The sequence below is a fragment of the Alligator mississippiensis genome, chromosome 1 (genome assembly GCF_030867095.1).
Source record: "Alligator mississippiensis isolate rAllMis1 chromosome 1, rAllMis1, whole genome shotgun sequence".
In the NCBI taxonomy this organism is placed as follows: domain Eukaryota; kingdom Metazoa; phylum Chordata; order Crocodylia; family Alligatoridae; genus Alligator; species Alligator mississippiensis.
The window spans coordinates 372,955,932-372,979,840 of NC_081824.1; positions in this window are offsets into that span (position 1 = coordinate 372,955,932).

Genomic DNA, 23,909 nt, shown 5'->3' on the forward strand with positions numbered 1-23,909 from the left:
GAGCTGGGAGAAACATGCTCCCCAGGCTCTCTGGTCTCTCTGAGTTGTGGCTCCACACTGAGAATGGAGCTGTGAGGCTTAATCCTTGGTGGCTCCACTCTCAGTGCAGAGCTGCTATGCTAACAGTGGAGCTGCCACAGCTTAGCAAGAACAGACCTGTTTCCAGCCAGCAGAGAAAACCCAGGAGGTCCTTCCCAAGGCTGGCTGAAAGTATGATAGTGGCTTTGTGCTGAGAACATAGTTGCTAGAGGTGAATGCCTAGTAGCTCTGCTCTCAGTGTGGAGTCACATCAATAATTTCAGTGAGACTAGGGAAACCCAAAAAGTTTTATTCCCTGTGATCCCTGGTCTCACTGAAATTAAAGCAGCTGAATTAAACTGAGAGAAGCTGAGCTGCCCAAGAGTGAGACCATGCAGCTGGGGGAAACACACTTCCCCTGTCCACATGGTCTCCATTTAACTGAGCCCTAATGGCTGCATGCTGAGCATGGATCCCCTATACAGGGGGACTGTGAAACTAGGGAAAACATGTTTCACTGACTCCATTGTCTCACTGCTATTATGCCACTCAGAGACACTGCTCTTAGCATGGAAGGGAGCCAGGGTTTTGGAGAGTGGGAGTGGTACAGCAGCTGGGGACTCTGCATCCTCGGATGCTGGAGGAATGAAAGTAAAGCATTTTACCTCCTTTGACCATTCAAACAATACCCTTGATTGGTATGGGCAAAATATTTCAGAGGTAAACCTTCTTCTGAGTAGCTTATTGTGTAGAGAGTACTTACAACAGGTTAACATCCTTTAATGGGTGAATGCTCCTGTTCTAAGTACCTTTCTGATTTTTAAATGTAGCCTGTGACATGGCCCTTGAATTACTGTTGATACCAGACAAAACAAAAGCAATAGAATATTTATCTCAAAATTACCATGTTTTAGCTGAAGAGATATCAACACATATCACACTCATTTGATGCATTACAATAAGTTTTGAATGTACTCCAAACATTTAAAATGGATTGTTATATCTCGATCCCAATGGATTTGAATTCTAATTTGATGTTAAGTTTCTAATAATTTTGGGCATATATTTCAAATAACTATAGTTTGGCTGCAAAAGAATAGCAAACCTCTGTAGAAACATATTATAGTCACACTTATCAGAAAATGTTTCCATTGTTTCCATCAAGAAGAATAATTAATTAATCCTTATTTTAATTATATCATAGTTTTGTCTAAATACAAAATCTTATGGCAGACTTTATAAAGAGTCTGTCCCCTTGGGTTAGGCAAAAAGATTAACATTCTTTAAGGGACACATCCTTTAATTACAAATTGTCTGGTAAAAGGAGTCTTATGGGATGTGTGCTTTTCTGGTTAAATTACTGTTAAACAACCATTTTTGCTTGTTTTTCTTTCATTAGAAATGAGAGGCATTTGTGCTATTCTCTCTAAGGAGTAGTCCTTTCCCAGCTCACTAAACTGTAATATGAAATCATTTAGGTTGGAGAGGCAGCGCATATCTAAACTGCTATGTTTTTTACCGAAAGTTTATACCCAAATGGCTCAACTACCACCCATTATTCAATCCAATCATCTAAGTACTACTGAAAGTGTTGTCTAAAAAATACTGTAACAAAATAAAAAAGACCATACAAACCAGTACTAAATTTAGATAGTCTTTTGAACAAACAGAAATATTATTTCTATACTCACTGCAAATGTGTGAGTTATTTCCCATAAACTACTGGGATATATTTTGGTAAGAAAAGGATTCTCTAATAAGACAGGTGTATCTTATTATCTCTTAACACTAATATGAATAATGCAATGTTTAAAAAAAATGTAGACTTGACTATGAATGATTTTTTTTTAATTAGATGTATGAAGAGAACAAAAAGATGTTCTTCAGGATTTCAGGAAATTTAATACAGAAAACTAGTTTCAAATATTGCTAAAATTGAGGTAAAGTGTTTCAGAAAAGTGTTAGGATTGCTCTGTAAAACCATGTGCATTTAAATTTATCACTAATACAGATACAGAAATGGACATAATACAGAATGGACATAATTAGTTGGGCACTAACCCCTTTCCTCCCCTCTTCCCCCCCCCCCCCAATCGACCCTTCTCTGCTGGAGCAGATAGCACAGTCCAGCTCAGGGCTGAAAAGCATGCTGGGATGTGGATGAACTGTGATTTAGCTTGAACTAGGAAGGGGTTTGGGACAGAAGTTTCATAAAGCAATTTGACCCAAATCAGTTAAGTCTGATACTACATTCAACCAGGTTTATTTTTTACCAGTTTCAGCCATTATGAAACTGGTTTATATGTACTGAACTTAATGTCTGTTACAGGTTTAAACAAGTTTCTGATTACTTAAACTGGTTTATGTGTAACTTCTGTCCCTAGCCTAAGAAAATACATGAACCAGTTTGCAAAAATCTTGTTTGTCTAATACAAGGAATCACCTCTCTCCATGACCCCTGATTACTTTTTCCTTGCTAAGGCACAATAATGTTAAAGCATCATTTGGATTAATTACTCAGAATTAAATTTGATGCAGTTACACTAGTGCAGCTCTCACAGACTTTTAGGGTTTAGGACACAAATATCATGGTAGCAATTCTCTGAAATAACTTTTTGATTTGTAGGTATATTAAACCACAAGCTGCTGATATATTTTGATTTCTAATTTTCTATATTATTTTTAAAATAATAATGGTGTGATAAATTAAATAATTATGTTGGTAGTAACAGTATGATGCCAATAATTGGAAATGCATCCTTTAGAGAAACTCTGATAGTCAAAATATTTTGCATAGTTTATATGTAAAACTTCAAATATCCTTTGTTTTCTAGATCATCCAATTTTCAATCTTTATTACATATAGGCATGTGTTTTGCTTGAAAATTGGAAATTGAAATGTACTTCAATGGTAACTATGGAAAAATTACGTACCTTAGCAACCTACATATTTTTCAATGATTTAAATGAAACAACACTAATATATTGATAGATATATATTGGTGTTTCATTTTAATCACAGAAAAAATGTGGATTTGGGGTTACTCTTTTTAAACCAAAAATTAGGGATTTTTTTTTAAATCAGAGAAAACCAGGATCAATGATTATAGACGCTTGTAAAATCTGATCCTAACTACGTAATCCCTACAGAAAGAGCATTATGTAACAAGACAGCAGGTATGCTCAGCCATTCATAGATTCATAGATGCTAGGGTCGGAAGGGACCTCAATAGATCATCGAGTCCGACCCCCTGCATAGGCAGGAAAGAGTGCTGGGTTCAGATGACCCCAGCTAGATGCTTATCTAACCTCCTCTTGAAGACCCCCAGGGTACGGGAGAGCACCACCTCCCTTGGGAGCCCATTCCAGACCTTGGCCACTCGAACTGTGAAGCAGTTCTTCCTAATGTCTAGTCTAAATCTGCTCTCTGCTAGCTTGTGGCCATTATTTCTTGTAACCCCCGAGGGCACCTTGGTGAATAAAACTTCACCAATTCCCTTCTGTGCCCCCGTGATGAACTTATAGGCAGCCACAAGGTCACCTCTCAACCTTCTCTTGCGGAGGCTGAAGAGGTCCAGGTGCCCCAGTCTCTTCTCATAGGGCTTGGCCTGCAAGCCCTTAACCATACGAGTGGCCCTTCTCTGGACCCTCTCCAGGTTATCCACATCCCTCTTGAAGTGTGGTGCCCAAAACTGCACGCAGTATTCCAATGTTTATAGTAGCAAAAGTTGCATAGTTCAATGGAATCGTTCAAGGTCTTTGTCGCAGGGCACCTCGGTACCCCTGCTCCTAGAGTGGAGAAACTGCCAGGGAGCGAGGGAGTGCGCCCTGGCCTGACATGACGAGCCCAGCTGAGGCTGGCTCAGGTAATGAGCGCAGCTGCGAGTTGCCGGAGTAACCAAGCGGAGCCAGCTGCCTGTAGGGGCAGGGCCTGGCCCTTATAAAGCTCAGGGCTGAGGCCAGGCTGGGAGTTCTCTGCCAGCAGCCTGGGAGGCAGGAGCTCTGAGAGTGAGGATGTGGCAAGTACAGCTCATGATAGCCCGGAGAGGATGGGCACTAGAGTTTAGCCATGCAGCTTGCATTTGTGTTATAGCCAGGAGGCTCTAGTTTATGTTTGGCTCTGTATATTACACCTGGAGGCTTGGGTGAGGCTGTAGGGGTTGGAGGAGGCCTCAACTATAGGGACCCCAGAGAGTGTGGGGTGCCCTAGCGCCAAGAGGGCGCATTATCCTCAATTACTCGCACGCCAGTGCGTGAGCAACTGGCGGTGAGGAGCGCGGCCAGTAGGTCGCGGGCGCAACCCGTAGGTTGCAGACGGGGACCGAGACCCCGGATTGCGTGTGGGGGAACATAGACCCCGAAGGCGCAGCTCGCATGCCACTGCGCAAGCAGCTGGCGGCGAGGATCGCGGCCAGTGGGTCGTGGGCACAACCCGTAGGTTGCGGACGGGGACCAAGACCCTGGATTGCGTGTGGGGGAACATAGCCCCCCGGCCCCAGGAAAGGGGCGGTCTTACTGAGTAGCCCAGTGTGGGCACGGCGAGCCCCCAGAGAGGGGGAACGCCCTTGTACGTTATTGAGTAGCCCAGTGTGGGCGCGGCGAGCCCCAGAGAGGGGGAACGCCATTGTGTTTTATTGAGTAGCCCAGTGTGGGCGCGGCGAGCCCCCAGGGAGGGGGAACGCCCTTGTACGTTATTGAGTAGCCCAGTGTGGGCGCGGCGAGCCCCAGAGAGGGAGAACACCCTTGTACGTTATTGAGTAGCCCAGTGTGGGCGCGGCGAGCCCCCAGAGATGGGGAACGCCCTTGTACATTATTGAGTAGCCCAGTGTGGGTGCGGCGAGCCCCAGAGAGGGGGAACGCCCTTGTGTATTATTGAGTAGCCTAGTGTGGGCGCACGGGCATAGCGAGCCCAGCCGCAGGCTAGTGCGGCAATCCCTCTCAGACCAAGGCAGGGCGCTGCGGTTGCCCCTGAGAGGACAGGGAGTAGCAGCGCAGGGAGCCAGAGTCAGGGAGGGTGTCCGTGTGGTTGGCCCATAGGACCGGAGGCCCGCTAGAAAGTCCCGAAGCGGAACCACACCGGCAGGGGAGGCCCAGAGTGGGCTAGACGGGAGTCCCAGCAAGAGGCTGGGCACGAGAGAGAGAGCCCAGAGTGGGCCACATGAGAGAGGAGGCCCGCCAAGCGGGCGTATAGACCAAACAACGTCCATTACATCTGCGAGGCTTGGGGCGTGGTATCAGGGGAGGTAGGAGCCACACATAGCCCATAAGGCTGGGGGTGCTTAGGTAGCGCCATTGTACGGGGAGATCCACGAGGGGTCCAGGAGCTGACAGGCCCGAGGAAACACAAGGCAGCCTCCCTATTACATATATTCCATCAAAACGTGGCGGACGAGAATGGAGGGTGCCCTCGGGCCAGAGTAGCGCGGTGAGAGGGCCTCAAGGAGATCACGGCCCTCCGCGAGGACCCCGCCGTGACAGTCTTCATTTTCACTCTTAATTATATCACATACATTGTTTCTCTTGTTATAGTACACCAGGGAAATTATGGAGAAACTGAGGTGGTTCTGCTCTAGAACACCAAACATGGCTGACAATAACAGCCAGTACTAGATATATTTGTACCTCAAGCACTTAATCTACAATGGTAGGTATTCAGATGATAGATAAAGCATATCTCTATTTTCTACAGAACTGTGTGCCAAGATGTTATTAGGTAAATTAGTATGCAATATTCAGCTTCCTATATTTTGTCATTCCTTTGTTTCAAGGCATCCAGACCTTTCAGGCTATTCTGTCTTAATTATTACTTACAGTTATTACTAATATAATTTTCTTAAGCTTTTTACCATACAGTGAGAACTCTACAAACAAAATGTGGCTAAATGGAACCAATTACATTTATAACTGGGTGACATTTTAATAGAATGTCTATTATCCTCAACAAGCTATTAAAGAGGTGCAAAATGCTAATCAAATTTCAACATTATTACCGATATTCAGATACTGATCACACTATAATTGAGGTCAATGCCTGAACTTCCACTGATTTCAATGGGAGGAGCAAAATTATGCATCTGATTAAATAAACCACTACTTACACAAGCTTATGCATTTCTGATTTAGAACTACTCTGCCTTTTGCCTGACTTCAGATGAACATGGCTAACTACTTCTCACAGCAGAATTAAGTACATAATGGTTGCATCTACACATGTACTTAGCATGTGGCAATAAACTCTGGTGCAGGGATTAGCTGAGGAACTGGAGCTTGTTGCTGGAGTTTATTGCTCCCAGGCAAGTGTTTACATGTGCCCCCAGGACCTCAGCACATTGAGCCAGGGCACAATAGCTCCAGCTGGCAAGGAGACCTGGGGCTGTTCTGCCACAGCAACATGTGCTACAGAGGGGCTGGCTCAGGCATGAGGTGCTACAGTGTGGGGCCAGTCACCATCTACATGTGTGTTTCAGTGCACATAATTACTCCACTGTAGGATAGTATTTGTCCTTGACAGTACTGCCCTATAGTGAACTTAATTAATTTACTGAACCCTAATATGGGCACACGTGTGGATGGTGAGACTTTCCTGCAGAGTTAATTAATCAGTTCCTCAGTAAAGTGCATGTGTAGATGCACCCAGTAGAGCCTGAAATCTAGAAGAATCATATAATGCCTCCAGAGTTGTAAGTCTTGAGAAACCTGAGGTCTGAGAGTTATTCCTAAAATATATTCAATTTGAGAAGTGCCAATAATATATATAGTTACGATTTTAAGATTCATTTTATTTACTTTAAACAATGATACCTGGAAGACGTGAATATTTTTAATGAAGATTTACATTGAATACTTATTTTGGGATAAAATTATTAAAGTTATTATTGCTGGAAGCCATTTCTTTTTGTGAATGGGGGTAGGATTTTAATTAATTACATTAATTCCATTTTCCAGTAGAGGTTTTTATATAATGGAGCTAAGTCTGAGATTCACAGAGATCATGACAAGGATTTCTCTGCAACAACATTGGGATTATGCAATTTTAATCTACCAAAATTAGAATGAATCAACATCTATTTCACCACCATTAGTACAAACAAGTAAATTAGCCTACTCCCTTCATATTTTATGTTAGTTTCTCAGTAACAAGAAAATATCTGAGCAGTTACACTAGTCCGTGTTCTCATAATAAAAACAACAGGACAATAAAAACAATAATAATAAATTCCAAAAATCCTGTTCTCAGACATTTAATGCTATAATTCTAGAGAGAGGTACAGTTCATAAATCCTTTCAACTGAGTATTTTATTTACATTGCTCTGTGACAGACCATATCTAACAGTGTGGGGAGCAACACATTAAGTTAATTTAGTCTGATGATATTTGATTACTTTATTGACCTTACACTTACTATACTTGAGACAAATCTTTTTTTTTATTATTATTATAATAATTCTACTAGCAAATCCAGTACCATCCTTTGTCAGCAAGCTGAGGTGAACAGAAAATCTATTTTCTTCAGAGTAAATATTAGGGTTGACTAATATTTCCAAGTTGACTATAAGATGTAGCCACATTAAGTCTACTCAAATTTATGGAAAATTCCTAATTAACCTAAAAATATGAACCAATGTTTGTATATCCAACCCAAAGGCCTGTTATTTTATTTTACTTGGTCTTGTCAAAATAACTAACTTTTGTTTTAAAAACATTCATTAAAACTCCATTCTCTACCTACCTTATGCTTATTTCCTATCCTAGAAACAGTAAATTATCCACCTCTCCTCAGTGGTCTTTATATTAATTTCTGCTGGAGCCCCATTATGGACTAAGATCCATTCTAATTGTCATGAATCTCAGTAAGAAATACTTTTATTGACTTCAATAAATTTTGACTAATTATTAATTTATAACCAAATCCTAGTTTCAAACCATATAAGAATGTTGCTATATAGGTTTAAACTTTGCAATGGTAGTGGAATGACTTATCTCTATGTGTAAAGCATTTATCTTGGTAATGGAATTGTTTATTATGATTTCCTCATATCATAATCTATGACTTCCATGTATTATCATATTAACAGTATAATAGTAGGCAAAAGCAATTGTCTTTGATATTTCAGAAACATTTTTTGCTTGGTAATCTCTTGTTTTAGACCAAATATAGACCAACTAATTGGGAGAGATGTTGGAAAAGCTTTCAGGCATGAAAAGTTCTTCCTCTGGTCTGGTAAAGTAGCAGATACAGGGTAAGGTAACTAATACATAAAATAATTACTTTTGTTCAACTCCAGAATGGCACCCAACAATGTAAATGAGGATTGTCAGTCATAGGTAAATTGCAGTCTGTCATAAAACTTTATACTAGGTACATCTACACGTGCTATTAATGTGTAGCAATATTGCTCCTAGGCATACAATTTGAATATGAACCTGGGATCCAGCATGTTGAGCCAGGTCAGCACAGCCCCATCTGGCAGCAGGGCAGGGGATCCAGGGGCTCTGCCTGCCAGCCCAGGGCAGCTCCAAAGTGGATGAGCATACTGCAGAGGAGCTGGCTGGGGAATGAGGGTGCTTCAGTGTGGGGCAAGCTAGCAGGCAGCTCCCTCGCTGAAGCATCCTTGTACCCTAGCCAGCCATGTCGGCGTGTACACGTGTTATGCATAAAAATATTCCACTGCACTTGTAAGTACAAGTAATAACCTACAATAGAGTATATTAGTTTCCTGCAACCTAATAGGGGTGCACATGCAAGCGCCAAGATGTTTACTAAGGAACTAATTAGGGAACTCCACAGTAAAAATCTTGTGTCGATCTGCCTTTCCCAGCTATGAACTAATATGAACTTTTTAGACACCATGAATTGCATATAGAACGGTGCCCAACAAACAACTTGTAATGAGCTCAGATCAGGGTCAATGGCAACCAGTCCCCTGAAGCTTCAGGAGACAGGCCCAGGCACTGTAGCCTTTAAAAGTTTGCCTTCAACAGCAGTTCACTGTTTGGACAAGCATTATATGGCTGCTCCTGACTCCTATATAGTTACTTGATTTTGCACAGCTATAAACTCTAGCTTTACCTCTTGTTTTACCCTGACCTCTGGCTTTGACTTCTGTCTGACACCAGTTTGGGATTAGGTGCCCAGTTTACCTCTTGACTCCCAGTTTACTGTGAACCTGGCTTTGACTCCTGGCTCCCCATAAGCCCAGTTCCTGAACTTTTCCTATTTAACCAGGTTTTTAGTAATATAGCCATATCAACTAGCTATTAATCTGTTTATAGTCATGGCAGTCTACCTGGATCAACAGATTATTGGTTTATTTGTACTTGGCTCCTGTGACAGGAGATTTACAGTTCCACAATGGCCAAGTGTATACCAAAGAAAATACTATTAGCATATCTATCAGACAGCTAGGAAAAGGAGCTCTGAGAATGTTAACATGGCATAGCTTATGAACAGGGATCCTGGTTTTCTCTAATTAAAAAAAATCCCCAATTTTTGGATTAAAAAAAAGAACCCCAAATCCACATTTTTTCATGATCAAAATATGGATTTGGGGTTCCTTTTTTTAATCCAAAAATTGGGGATTGTTTAGTCAGAGAAAACCAGGCTCCCTGCTTATGAATCAAATAATAGCTTGATGCATATCAAAGAAAATGCTACTATCATACATATTAGAGAGATGCCACACTTTAGAAGGAAATAATCTTCCAAGATAAATATATATACCAGGAAATAGAAAGGAGAATACAGGTGAAGAGGTAATGAAAGGTGGATTTAAATAGAAAAAATTCTGTTTGGGGAAAAAAATGAAAAAAAAAATATCCACTCTATGTGAAAGGTGGGACCTAGCTGAGGGGAGTGGAGTGTCACCCAAGAAGTTAGGTAGATTATTAGCTGCCAGAAACACACAGAAGACCCAGAAGCTGCTTCAGGTTAGAAAGCAGTAGCAAGGTATTTCTGTTTAGCTTTTTAAAATTCTGTTTCCAAAGCTAACAACTTCACATTTTTTCTTTTGTGTTTTTTTTTTTGGTTTTTTTTTAATCTTATGCTATAAACTTGCTCTGAATTTTTAACTTAGAGTTTGTCTGTTGATGAGTAATTTCAGGCAGCTGGAAACATCAGGCATTCTGTTTCCATGCAATATAGTAGATCTATTCTCTTTTGCAAACCCAGGCAACCCTAAATGTTTATGGGGTTCTTCTCCAATAATCTGTAGGGTCCTGCCAAGGTGCTGGGTAGATTGAGTGTGGCAGTGTACCTTTGGGTGCCTGCCTATTTAAGGGCAGAGTCAGGCAGCTGGCGGCAGCCATTTTGGGAAACAGGTATAAAGAGGCTGCTATTTACTGTTACCAGCCTAGGCTGAAACATCTCCTGGCTCAGCTGCAGCAGAAACATCTAAGAGGTAAGGGCAAGAGCTTATGGAGATGGCTTGGAGGCTCTTGGTCCTGGACATGACTTAAAACTGCACCCTGCTGGGGATGGGTGGCTTGATGGGGCTCCTAGTAGCATGGGAGTCCGCAGGAAATGCCAGGCCAGTTACCACCCTGGTGAAAGGCAGGTCAGAGCACCTTAACCCCTCACCCCTATAATTCAGTGGGTTCAAGAGCCAGGCATAGCTACAGCCACCTGAGCCCAAGGGGGTGGAACACCCCAGGAGAGGAGTGGGGCCAGGCATGGTTGTGGCTACTTGAGACCGCAGGGGAAGAAGACCCCAGAGGCCCTTGGTGGGGTGATAGTAGTGTGGCCGTGGAGAAAGAGGGCAGTTGTGAAGGCCCAGAATAGGCATGGATGTAGGTGGCCCTGCACAGTGTAGGGTTGAATGGGATTAGGTCTGAGGGGTTGTGCATGATGGGGGCTGAATAGGGCTGAATAAGGAATAGGCCTGGAGGGCAATCCCAAGGGTGCATTGAATAGGGTTGAACCGCAAGTAAGCATGAAGGGCAGAACAAGGGCCAGCCCCATGAGTAGCTGATCATGAAGATAAGACCCCAGGGTGGGGCATGGTGTAGAGGCCCTAGAGGGGGAGTAGTAGGAACCCCATGTGTGGGGAAGAGGCCAAAGTATGTTCATAGATGCCTGAGGCTGTAATTTGGGCCAGAGGCCAAGTGGGCGGGGGGGGCTCAGTCAGAGAGTTAGGGGTGAATCCTGACCCTGGTAAGTTCTCTACCTCAAGGAGACTGAGTGTGAATCAAAAGAAAGACCAAAAGGGTTCGCACAATGATTTGATGCTCCAGGGATGGAGCGAGAGTCCCTGTGAGACCTGGGAGCACCAGTCGTGCTATGAGGGAACATCATGTGTGTGTCATCTGCAAGGCTTGGAATGCAGTACAGGCATGGTTGGAGCTGCATACATAGGTCCAGGAGAACAGATCTGCCAAAGGGCAGCCTACTACCTAATTAAGACACAATTATTGAACAACAAGGCATGGTAGGTGAGAGAGGCGAGTAGTTAGCCTAGAAACAGGTGGGCGGGCCAACCCCTAATTGGCCCCAGGAAGGTCCCCTGTAACACTGAGGTTTCCTAAAAAGTGAGGAATCTCCCATGAGCAAGAGCTGGTCACACCCATGAGGATGCAGCAGGACAGTGAAGAGAGGATCTGGAGCTGTAGGCTCACCCCAGAGCAAGACTGGAGTTTGTCTATGCCCTTTACCCATCAAAGACACTTCAGCAGAGCAACAGCCTGTCATGTTTGAATGAGCTACCCAATACCCTAACAACACCTACGACAGTACAAACAGAAGACTCCCAGTTATCTCTTGTCATCATATATCATCCCACACTGGAACTTGTAAGCAGGGATCCTGATTTTCTCTGATAAACAAAATCCCTGATTTTTGGTTTTAAAAGTAACCCAAAATCCACATTTTTTCCATGATTAAAACGAAACACTACTAATATATAGATAGATGTATAATGGTGTTTCATTTTAATCATGGGAAAATGTGGATTTAGGGTTACTTCTAAAAAATGAAAATTGGGGATTTTTTTTTTTTTTTATCAGAGAAATCGCAGGATCCCTGCTTAAAAGAAAGATCATCAAACAATCAAAGTCTTTATTTGAAGAGCACTATGCCTTTAAAGAATTCTTTAGAGCAGAAAAAGGCAAAGTCCAGCCCACAGACCAGCTCAGGCCTGTGGCAGACTCTATTTCCCATCAGCCCTTGTTCGTGCCACTGTGGCCAGTTTTCATGGAGACATTACAGCAGTGGCAGGGTCATGAAAGCATGGGGTCAGGGCTTCCAGGGGAATGCAGCAGCAGATCGGAGCTCTGCCCTGACTCCGGACCATGCTGTGACTGCCACAAGATCCTAGCTCTGGCCCCAGCCCCAGAGGAACTCCCCACTCAGCCGTATGCCCTACCAGTGCTTCTGGGGCTGGACTCCATGGAAACCCTAGCCCCATGCTATCACAGGTCCTCTGCTGTTGGAGTCTCCATGGAAACTGGCTGTAGTGACGTGGGTAGGGGCTGCTGGGAAATGTAGTCGGGCCGCCAGCCATATCTGCCATTTTGCTCACTCCTGATTTAGAGAAATATTCCCAACACTCCCACTCCTGGCTTTCAAAAAACCTCCTGACTTCACACAAGTCATGATCATAAGCAAACTTCCTGCTGATCAATAAACACCAAGCAGAGCAATACCTTATATAAACAACAAATTCGAAATCTACCAAGTCTCCACCATCACCACAATCAAAGCACCTCACACCATCAGAATCCATTGATCTTTTGCATATCTATCACATAATGTGGCTGAGTCATCTAATGAAACAAATGGCCTCATAAAAGCTATTTAGGTAAATTAAAACAATTATGTTCCAGAATGAACTCAGAAATGATAAAGGACAGAAACACCTAGTCACCAGTGGGAGAACACTTTTCACAGAAAAATCATTCCATCTTTGACCTCACACCTCTTACACTCAAGAAAAACTACATTCTATATGTATTTATGCATTAGATATAATGATTTTAGTTTAAAATATTTAGTTATATAGAAAGAGTTATAATTATAATGTCTATAATTGCATATCATGCATCTATATATATATAATTATATTATCACAAATTATAAGATGATGATGATATAATTGCACATTATATATAATTACATATATGCTATAATTATATATTGTAATTTAGTTTAATTAGTTATAACGCATGATACGATATGCTCACACCATCTCAGGAGAAATCTTTTGAATAACAAGGTGTCATTTAGAGGTTCTAGGTATAAAATCTTCATCTGCCATAAATGTCTTATGTGACCTTGATAATTCACATAGGCCCTTATCCAAAAAAGGGAATGTAGTGCTTTTGTGGATCTCGGTGTTACTTTTGTATGCCTCAGTTCCCAACTGCAAATTATACTTCCTTTTCCCCATATTCTGTCTTTATTCTCTCTTGCAGTACTTTCACTGTAAGCTCTTCAATTTAGGGACTGTTTTCATATGGCATAATGGGATCATACTCTCAGAGAAACTCTGTAGACAGTGATGAAATAAAATTAATAAGTAATACGAATAATGCAGAAATGATGCACAGTACTTTAATGGTAATAAAAGAGAAATGCTTAAAGAGTGTCTGTTTAGTTCATTTTTCCCCTCTGATTGATCAGACTTACAAAGGTTGAATTAGTTTCATCTTCTCATTAGTGTTACATATTTTCAAAACATTTCTGCACACATTGAAAAATCCCCTCAACTCTGTAATTACAAAGAGCAGCATAATGGTCAGACAAAGATAATTTGATCTCTTCTCCTTTTTATTTAATGTCTCTCCTGTGATGTCTAGGATGATTAGTGTCCAAATTTAAAAAATACAAGAACTGCACTTCATTCTCTAAGCAGCTGTCTGTGGTGGAAGATTGTATTCTCTTTGTCCCAAATACATAAAAATATTTAACACCTTTAAAAAAATTCCTTCCCTGTCTGCTATTGTCTGAAGACATTTTTATAATTTATTCATAGATTTAAGAAATCACTGTTAATTTGTTTTGTAATTACTCTTTAGGCAAGTAGAAAATTTCCAACCAATCAGTGAATTTGTATTTTTTAATCTAGTTTTCAGGTTTAATTTTTCAATTTGGAAAAAGAATAATTGAGAGTAATTGTAGCCTCTCATAATTTGCTTTTCCATAAGTCTGTGAAGCTAAGCATATATTTTATTCCTAGCAAAGGAATAACCACTATTAGAAAATTAGTTGAATAAACTTCTTCAAGCTGAAAGAGAGAGGAAATATTGTTTAGAAATTAAAATGTGAGTAGAAAATAAGAAAATTGAGAATGTATCAGTGATCTTGACCCCAGCCAGCAGTGTCCTCTGGAAACTACATTGCTTCAGTATTATATTGGTGTAAACTCCACTGATTACATGAGCTTAAAATTGGAAAAACATGGGTGTTCTGAAAAGGAGGTTTTATTTGTAAATTAAAACTATACCTAACTCGACAGTCTTGCATGACTTTAAACATAACTATTTTTTTCTGGATTTATTCAGACCAGAAACTCCAACCCAGACTCTAAGGATGTGTCCCCACAAGTGGGAACATGCATTTCCCAGGGATAACTAGCAGCGGCACAACTTGCATTGCAAAAGTGCAAATGCATTTAAACAGTTCAGTAATTGCCACTGGGGCTCTTAAAATGAAATCAAATTCTACCCTAAGAGTTTTGCTTTAACCGTAATTAGCTTGAGCCGATAGGTAGACTTTTAGGAAAAGTCTGATAAACAAGCTAATTTTTAGAGTGAAAGAAGTAGGTTCACGAGTAGGGAGGTACATATGAGAATCATCCATATAAAAACTGTATTTGAACTTGAGGCTATGAATGAGATTATACAGAAATGACCTCTATAGGGAAAAGAGAGGGAGGCCAAGGACAACATAATAACCTTCAACTCTCAGCACAAAGCAGGTGAAAAACAAAAAGGGATATAGGACTGTGGGCTCAATGTTTTAAGCTCAGGAGATCTGGTTTGGGATCTGTCCTAAAACAGTAAGCACAGTCTATGTTCTTTTTCTTTTCTTTCTTTTATTGATTTATTTTTGAAAAGCCATGAAGTACTGATGCTCATGAACAATATCAGGTAGACCACAACTGTCCAACTGGTGGCTTGTGGGCAAGATTCAGCCTGCAAAGAGATACTGTGGCCCCTTGGCTCCCACCCAGCCGCCGTTCCCCCTATTGTTTTGGCTGCCACAGCAGTCAGGGGCTCTGATTTCCATTCTGGCTTTTGCTTACTGTACCTGTTTCATGGGGTGATGTGGTTCACGGGACCCCATGTCTGGTGAGTTGTGGGAGCCATCCACACACATGCATGAGGGAGTGGCTGCCTGGACATGCAATGTAGCAGTGCGGGAATTGCTTGTATGGGAGAGCAGTAGAGGGAGGACTGCCAACCTACTCACACACATGATGGAGCAGTGATGGAGGGGCACCTGTTTATCTGCCTGTGTGTGCATTGGCGCGGTGAGAGGACTGCTTCCATCCATGATGGAGCAGGATAGTGGCTGACTGCATGTGGCACGTAGAGATGGGGGTTGGGGGAAGGCTGCCTGCATGCATCATGGAGCTGTGGGGAAGTGGTACCTGGGGGTCACCAACTGCACCCTGTTTGGGGTGCAGTCCTCTTCCGGTGTGGCCCAAGTGGGATATGCCTATAGTTACTGAAAAGTTGGACAGACCTGAGTTAAACAGTTCTTGAGGCTGCATTCTTCTGTTTATCCACAGAACAAGTGTAGAACAAGAAGCAGTGATTCAAGTCTTTGATTACCTCTTGCAAAAGTGGCTCAAAACTTAAACACTTTATTTTAGACTTCAAAAGGTAGTTTCATCTCAGTCCTTGGTTCCTCTGCTAGGAATATTAATAAGGAATATTATGGCAGTGATAGAGAGACATGCTCAGGAGCTGCCAGGAAGCTGTCTCTGGGCTGGAGCTGGAACACGACACCCTGCCCCCAGTAGCTGCCTGTTGCAAGGGTGGGGACGATGTCCCCTGGCCAAGCAGCAGGGAGCTCCTGGCCCTGGCTTCCCGATCAGGGGCAGGGGACTTGGAAAGAGCTGCCCAGAGTGGACAGGTGCCAGGCCCCTGCCCCAATCCTCAAGTGGGGCAGCTGGCAGATTGGGGCAGGGTGATGAGACCTACCCCAACCCTGCAGCTCTTTCCAAGCCCTGTGCCTAGATCACCCAATTGGCGCATGGGGCTGGGACCTGCCGCTGACCAGGATGGTTCCCAGCCCCTGCTCTGTGATTGCATGGTGGAGGCTGGGGAGCTTGTTTCCTGCTCATCTCCTTGAGTACAGAGTTGGGTAGGGAACTGGATGGGAATAAAGTTCTCCTAGCCCAAGCCCTGTCGCAGTGGAGCTTAGGCTGGGAGATAAGGGTCTTACAGCCCAAGCACCATGACCACTGAACTCAGCCTGGGAGATAAGGGTCACTCATCCCAAGCCCCATAACTGTGGAGCTCAACGTGGGACATAAGGAGCTCCCAGCACCAGCCCCAGGACTACAGAGCTGGTACTGGGAGATAAGGGTCTTCCAGGCCCCCACTTCCCAGTCATGATGGTGAACTGGGGCCTGGGAAATAAGGATTTCCATGCCCCTGCTCCCCAATCATGGTCTCAGAGCAAGAGACTTGGAGCTCCCTGCTGCTGGGCCAGGGGGACAGAGTCCCTGCCCACACTGGTGGTAGAGCCCATCCTGGCAAGGGCAGGGAGCAATCTCTCACCCCCTGGTGGGCAGCTAACTGGGAGCAGATTTGCTCCTGGTCAAACATCTACATGAGCATTAGTGTACTGTTATTAATTGAGAAAAAAATTGCTGCTTCCATTTACAAGTAGCTAACTTACTAACAATTAGCAAATTTAACTTTGCAGTAAAGCATCTTGTATAGATATTTTCACTGAAATCTTTCTATAGTCTTAGTGGAAAGAAATTTAAAAGATCAACCCACCTCACTCTCCTTCAGCCCTGTCCCTCCATCCCAAATCTGTTTCTCACACAGCATATTGCATCAGGGAAGCCAGAGACCTGAGGAGGCGGCTAGGGTGCTCACACTTGCAATGCAGTAAGTAGGGTACCCATTCCGTGTGCAGTGGTGGGATACCCATATGGTTTGTGGTAACCAACCACTAGGGACCTGTGGGTTGCACTAGTTCAGCCCAGACAGTATGTGGTCCTTACTGGTGTGTGTGGCCTCCAATCTTTTAGAAATTGGACAGCTGTAGCTAATGCATCATTTTGGCTTCAGAAGGCATCCCCTTGGGGGGTGGGGTAAGATGATATATGGTATTTGGACAGCCTGGCAACACCTATATTGTCTGGAAAGGTTGTTTTATCTGTGTTGTGGATATAAAGTGGGAAAGTTCATTTCCTAGGAATTTTGAAATATCATCCTTTAGAAGTATTACATTCAGTTAAAAAAAGAAGGAAAATTTATCCAATGTCATGGTCTTCATCAGGCTTCATTTTAAAGTTGATTTGTTCTGTTCCTTCATTAACAGAAAACACATATCAGGGTCTAATTCTCATTCTGATATGTTTAAAATGGAATCTTTGCACTAGCACTCAGTCTGAGATAAACAAAAATCTATGAGTAATTTGTTGAATCATGATCTTTTAATTAGTTTATTTAAACAAGCTGATGATCCTTGAACAAAGTTTTCTCCCAAATAGCATAACATATTTCTTCAAGAATGTGTAAACAGTTTGTTTATCAAACATTTTAAATAGGACTGCTGAGGCACTAAGATAAAAAATCAAACATGTTGCAATTGCAATATGTTTTTTCCTTAAAAGATTTATTAGTTTTGTGGCTTACTCTGGAGCGTGTAAAGCAATCAGATCTGTTAAATTGGTTTGGAAAGAATTACAGAAACTTTAGGAAAATTCTCAACACATGTAGTGTTACTGATTTTACTTTTTATCTACACCAGTGTAAGTAACTCCAAATGTAACAATGATGTTAGCATTGTCCTACTGCCCTTGACCATCTCTGCACAGGAAGAAATATTCCACTTCAAAGCGGCATGATATAGGAATCAAACCATAAATCTGTGAGAGGTGGACAATCTATTCAATCTAATACTTCATAAGACATAAATTGGAAACTTGAAAGGAAGTGATCACAATATAAAGAATTACGATCCTGATAATGGGAAAACATGTTGTCATCAGAACTAAAATACTGAATTTCAACAAGAAAGATTTCAATGGATTTAAGGAGATGGTGCCATGTGAAGACAGACAGAGGGATATAAAGGAGCCCAGAAGGGCTGGAAATTTCTAAAGGGCACATTATTGAAAGCTCATCAAGAAGCTGTTGTGACATGATAGAAACACAGGAAGAGTGGCAAGAGACCAATGTTCCTGCACAAGGAGCTTCTAAGATGCCTCAAGGCAAAGGAAAACAAAAAAAGACAGGGAGAGAGCTGTTGATGGGTCTAAACGCATTCAAGTCAGCAGAGGACTTGGCAATAATATTCATGAAGTTGTGGGAGACAGGTAAAGTCCCAAAGGACTGGAAAAGGGTCAATATAGTGCCCTCTTCAAAAAAAAGCATAAAGGAGGACTTGGGGAATTACAGACTAGATTGCCTCACCCCAATACCAAGGAACTTACTGAAGCATGTGGTACGGAAGTTCATCTGGAGGAGGAAGGACTGATCACAAACAAGTAGCATGGATTTATGAAGAACAAATTATGTGAAACAAACTTGATCTCCTTTGACAAAGTAATTACTTGGATGGATGAAAGGAATGCTGTGGATATCATTTTTTCTGGTCTTTCACAGGGTTTTTGACAGAGTCCTACAGGAGCTTTTTATAAGCAAATTGGAGAAATTTAAGAGAGACAAAACTAAGCTAATATTAGGTAGATAGATGAAGTTCAATGCTCACAAATGCAAGGTGCTACTTTTTGCAAAGAAAGATCAAAAACATAAATACAAAATGGGAGACACCTGCAGCACTATGGAAAAGAATCTAAGAATCTTGGTGGATCACAGATTCAATAAGGTCTGTAGTATGGTGCAGCCCCACAAAAGGTACAGCAGTAGGAGCATTACATATCAGGACATGAGAGGTAATAATGCCTCTTTCCTCTATACTAGTTAGGCTGCATCTACAGTATTGTGTACAGTTTTGGGCTTCACATTTTAAAAAGACAGTCCAGTTGTGGGTAACAGAAATGATAAAGGCATACTGTCATTGTTGGCAATCCCTCAATTAGAATATGATCTCTACCATGGCTCATTGATCTCTACCACAATCCTGGGATGACTTAAGAGTCCAGTCCTTGAGCCACAATCCCATCCACAGAAGTTGCAGGTCTTTTCACAGGGTAGGGTAGGCCATAGGCTTGGATTTATCTCCTTTTTCTTCCTCCAGTCTCTCTTCTGTTTCAAGGGTGAGACACTTTACCTCAAAACACTCAGTCTCTTGGCTGAGCTTGCATCACCACTGGAGTCAGTCAGCAGACAACTCCTCACAAGTCTTGATGTTGGCATCTGTTTTCTTGAGTTAGGCCTTCAGTGTGTCCTTGTAGCATTTGCACTGGCCACTATGAGATCTCAGGCTGTTATTAAGATGGGAGTAGGGCACTTTTGGGGGGAGTTTGGAGTCAGGCATCAGCACACAATGCCTGGCCCGGTGAAGTTGGTGCTTAAGGATCACTGAATCAATGCCAGATTTAGCAAGGATGTCGGCATTTGTACAGTGATCTTCCCACTTGATGTGTAGGATTTTCTGGAGGCATCTTCAGTGATACCTCGTCAGGCTGTTGAGATGATGACAGTAGGTCAGTTACTCATATTCTACATGTGTAGAAAAAAGTAGGCATGTCTGCATTGTAGACCTGCATCTTGGTTTCTGACTTTCCAGAGATTATGATGAATAAAGACACATCAGAGCGATTTCTGAAAGGATGTACTTACACATGGGATCCTGTCCTACATTTTCTCATCAATGTTCACTCTCTGAGAGAGGTGGCTACTGAGGTAGAGGAAATGCTTGACTACCTCCAGGGTCTTTCCCTCAGGGTAATTTAGGTGGGGTGCGGATCACATTTGTGGCCCAGGGCAGGCTGACAGAGTACTTCAGTCTTTTCAGTGTTGAGAGAGAGGTCTAAAAGTCAGTAGATTTCTTTGAAAAGATCCAGCATAATCTTGAGGCTTTCCTCAGTGTGAACAAGAATGGCATGGTTGTTGGCATATTGAAGGTCAAGGATGGTTGTTTAGAGTACTTTGGTCTTTGACTGAAAACATCCCAGAATGAAGAGCTCTCCATTGATTAAGTGTTCAATGTCAATTCCAGAAGGAGAACTCAGATGATGGTTAAAAAAATGGAGAACAATGGTTTTATGGAAAGTATTGGATTTGGATGTCTGGAAAAGTACATCAAGGTCTTGAAGTTTCTCAAATGACTGACTGGTTTCCCAGGGTCATGTTATCCCTAGTGTGGAACCTCATGGAACAGGCCAGGGTAGTCTCAATCCAGCAGTGGGATGCTGCTTGGGATGCCTCTGCCTATGAATCCTGAATACCCAGATTTGAGCTCCAGGAGTCCTGATACTACTTCCTCTCATATGGTGATTGCTGGGCATGTTCAACTTATGGAAAAGGCACTTACGAAGGGACATCATAGCAGTCTTCAAATATCTGAAAAGTTGCCATAAAGATGGGGGAGAACACCTTTCTTTCTAGCAGCAGAGAGCAAGACACAGACCAGTGGCTTGAAGTTTCAATACAGTAAATTTTTAAATAATGATTAGGAATAAAAATAATAATAATAAAAATAATAATAACTTAGAGCTCCCCTTTGTGGCAGCAGGGGCCCATTGCAGGGCCTCAGGAAGCGGGAATAGTTTGCCATTAGCAGCAAACTGCCATCTACCTCTGCTTCTATGCATGTGGAAACACCTGCTCAGAAGCATTTTCTCCTGAGTTGTTTACTCAAGAGTAAAATGATCCTCAATCAAATGCATGTATAGACGTGCCTAGTTTCAAGATAATGAAGCATGAAAACATTCTTTTGGTCATAAAATGGGATTTTTTCCCTGCCAAGTCCTAAGTACCATGCATATTTTCAAATAGATCAAGAAGCAAGATGAGGACGATTATGCTTAGATAGCTTTAAGGTAAAAAATTATTATTAAACTATCTAAATTAATATGTCAAGACTCTTCATAGCATTGTTCTATATTTATGCTGATGTAACACTATTAATTCTGACTTCATCACACCAGTCTGAAACAACTCAGTGATGAACCATAGAGGGTTCTTGTTTTTTGTTTCATTTTTCTGACAACCATGCTACAGCAGGGGGTTAATTTGATTTTTCTGTTTCAAGGTTCTTCCCTCCAGTACTCTTTTCTAGATGGGGAAGAGTTGTAAAATTTTACTGAGAAACTTTTATTTCTCAGTGTCTTTTAGCATCCAGTCCAATTAAATTCCATCATTAATTGTACTAGTAGTTAAAACAAAAATCAAACAACACAAACTATTCTCTGCACAAGATCTCATTAAACTTAAGCAGCTCTTTTGGAGGGGTCTGCTTCTTTTTTCACTTTAGACTTTGTGGATCTAATATCCTTTACTTCAGCTTCCTTGCTCTGTTTTTCTTACAAGTTGATCCTGCCCTCCTTTCTTTTTGCCTCTCTTTCTCCCCCATAGAAAGAGAGGCAAAAAGAGGCATTTTATATCAGTGTAGTAATAGACTTACTATATATTTATTTTTATTATAAATAAGTATTCTTTTTCATTTATTTATGAGGCCTAGCATATTTCATATTTTCCAGCAGTAAAACTGAAACTCAGAAAACTGCACATTTTACTGAAACTAGGGGAAAAAAATGAAACAATTTCATTTCTGAGGAGTGCTAAACTTAGCCCTTAGAAAGTCTAAGATTCTGTACCTGAGCACTCTAAGATCTTGTACAAGAAGTCCAGTGAATGTAGCTATTGTAGAAACAATCCAAAGACATACTTTGTAAACAGCTCAGTGATTAATTGAACTATGGTATTATTTGATTTCTGAACTAGAAATCAGAAGACAGAAGCAAACATATACAGCTTACCAGATATCTAGACAGATAATAGAGACTGAAGACAATATTATTAAATTCCGACAATAAATAGACTGTGAGCCTGAAGTTTTCAATGTATAATGTGTTTACTTATTAAGAAGTTCAGTGTCGCTTTGTTACAAGCTCTTTGAAGTGAAATATGCTGTGGAGTCTGAATTGTCTGAACAAAGTACTGTGCATAATTCAATAACATCACTTCATACTCATTCCAAATAATAAAAAAAAAAAATCTTCCCATGGAAGATCTGATATTTGCTTTTATTCATCAATTGTAGTAAAACACTTGAAACTGAGAGGTCATTATCTGGTTCTATTTTTTAAAAGACTTTATGTATATAAATTAATGCATTGTATTCATCTAAGTGATCTGCGGCAAATCAAGTTAGGAGCATTACATACAATTTAATCTGAAGGAATGTCATAAAATATAACGTACATGTTGCATTCCACTTAAACAGAAATAAAACAATCCAGGCTAAAAGAGAGGCGAAAGTTTAAAATGATTTTTTTCTGTGATTATAAAAAGTAGACAAAAAATTACTGAACTGAAAACAAGATGCACATTTCTATTTCTCTTCCTATGATTCAAACAAAGGCCACCAGCAAGCAGCATTAGCATTACAGGTTTCTCACTTTATGCAAGTTTTGTATATGTGAATTCACTTTTATGTGATGACCCTTTTTATACCCAAAATTTGTTATATATGAGGTAAGTTCACTTTTATGAGATCACAAGCAGGTAAGTCTGTGGGGGGAAGGGAAAAGGGCCATGGGTGGGGGGGGCAGATTGGGGCCCTAGCAGTGAAGGAGGTAGTGGGGTGCAGGCAGGAGCAGCAGCTGGGGTGAGTGGAGCCTCAATCTGCCACCCCACTGGTGTTGAGGGAGAAAAGGGGGCTGGAGATGCGGCAGGCACTGCACAGCCATGGCAGGGTGCAGGATGGAGGGTGCAGCTCCTGCTGGTACAGGCTGCCACTGTGGGCTGGGGCTGGGGGCCGTGCTGGGCTTTCTCAGTGGGGGGCTGAACAAGGTTGCATTTGGGCAGGTAGCAGCAGCACTAGGAGGAGGGCTAAGGGTGGGGCTGCAGCCACTACAAAATTTGCCATAGCCACCCAAACCCCTCCCAGTATCTGGGAGGGGTTTGGGTGGCTATGGCAAATTTTGCCATAGCCTGCACTGAGCACAGTGTGGCCCAACCCCCCACTGGGAAGAGTCCAGTGTGGCCCCCAGCTCCAGCCTACAGCAGCAGCCCATAGCAGCAGGAGCCAGCCCCCACATCTTGTGCCCTGCCCTGGCTGCACAGCACATGCCTCAGCCCCCACCCCAGCCCCAGGCCCAATCTCATTCCCTCCCTTACCACTGGTGGGGGGACAGATTGAGGCCCCACTCACTCCAGCTGGAGTATAGACTGTATACTGGGGCTGGGCTTTTCCCGGCAGGAGGTTTGGGCCACATTACGTCCAGGGCAGGTGGCGTTGGTGCTGGGAGGAAGTTTGGAGGGGAGGGGTTATGGCAAATTTTGGGGTGGTTGCAGCCCCCCCATACCCTCCCTCCTAGCACCTCCACCAACCACCCCAAGCACAGCCCAGCCCAGCCCCCAATGAGAAGAGCCCTGTGCCACCCATGCCCCAGCAGGCTTACCTGCTGCCGTTGCAGTTGAGGTAGGGATGACCACATTCCCACTATTGCCATAGAACTGGTGTGAGATCAATTAAAAAAAAAATAGACATATGTAAGTCAGCAGGCCCAGATGAACTTTCATCCACTTTTTGTTTTAAGTTTTTCAGGGATTCAATCAGAGTGTAATAGAATCATAC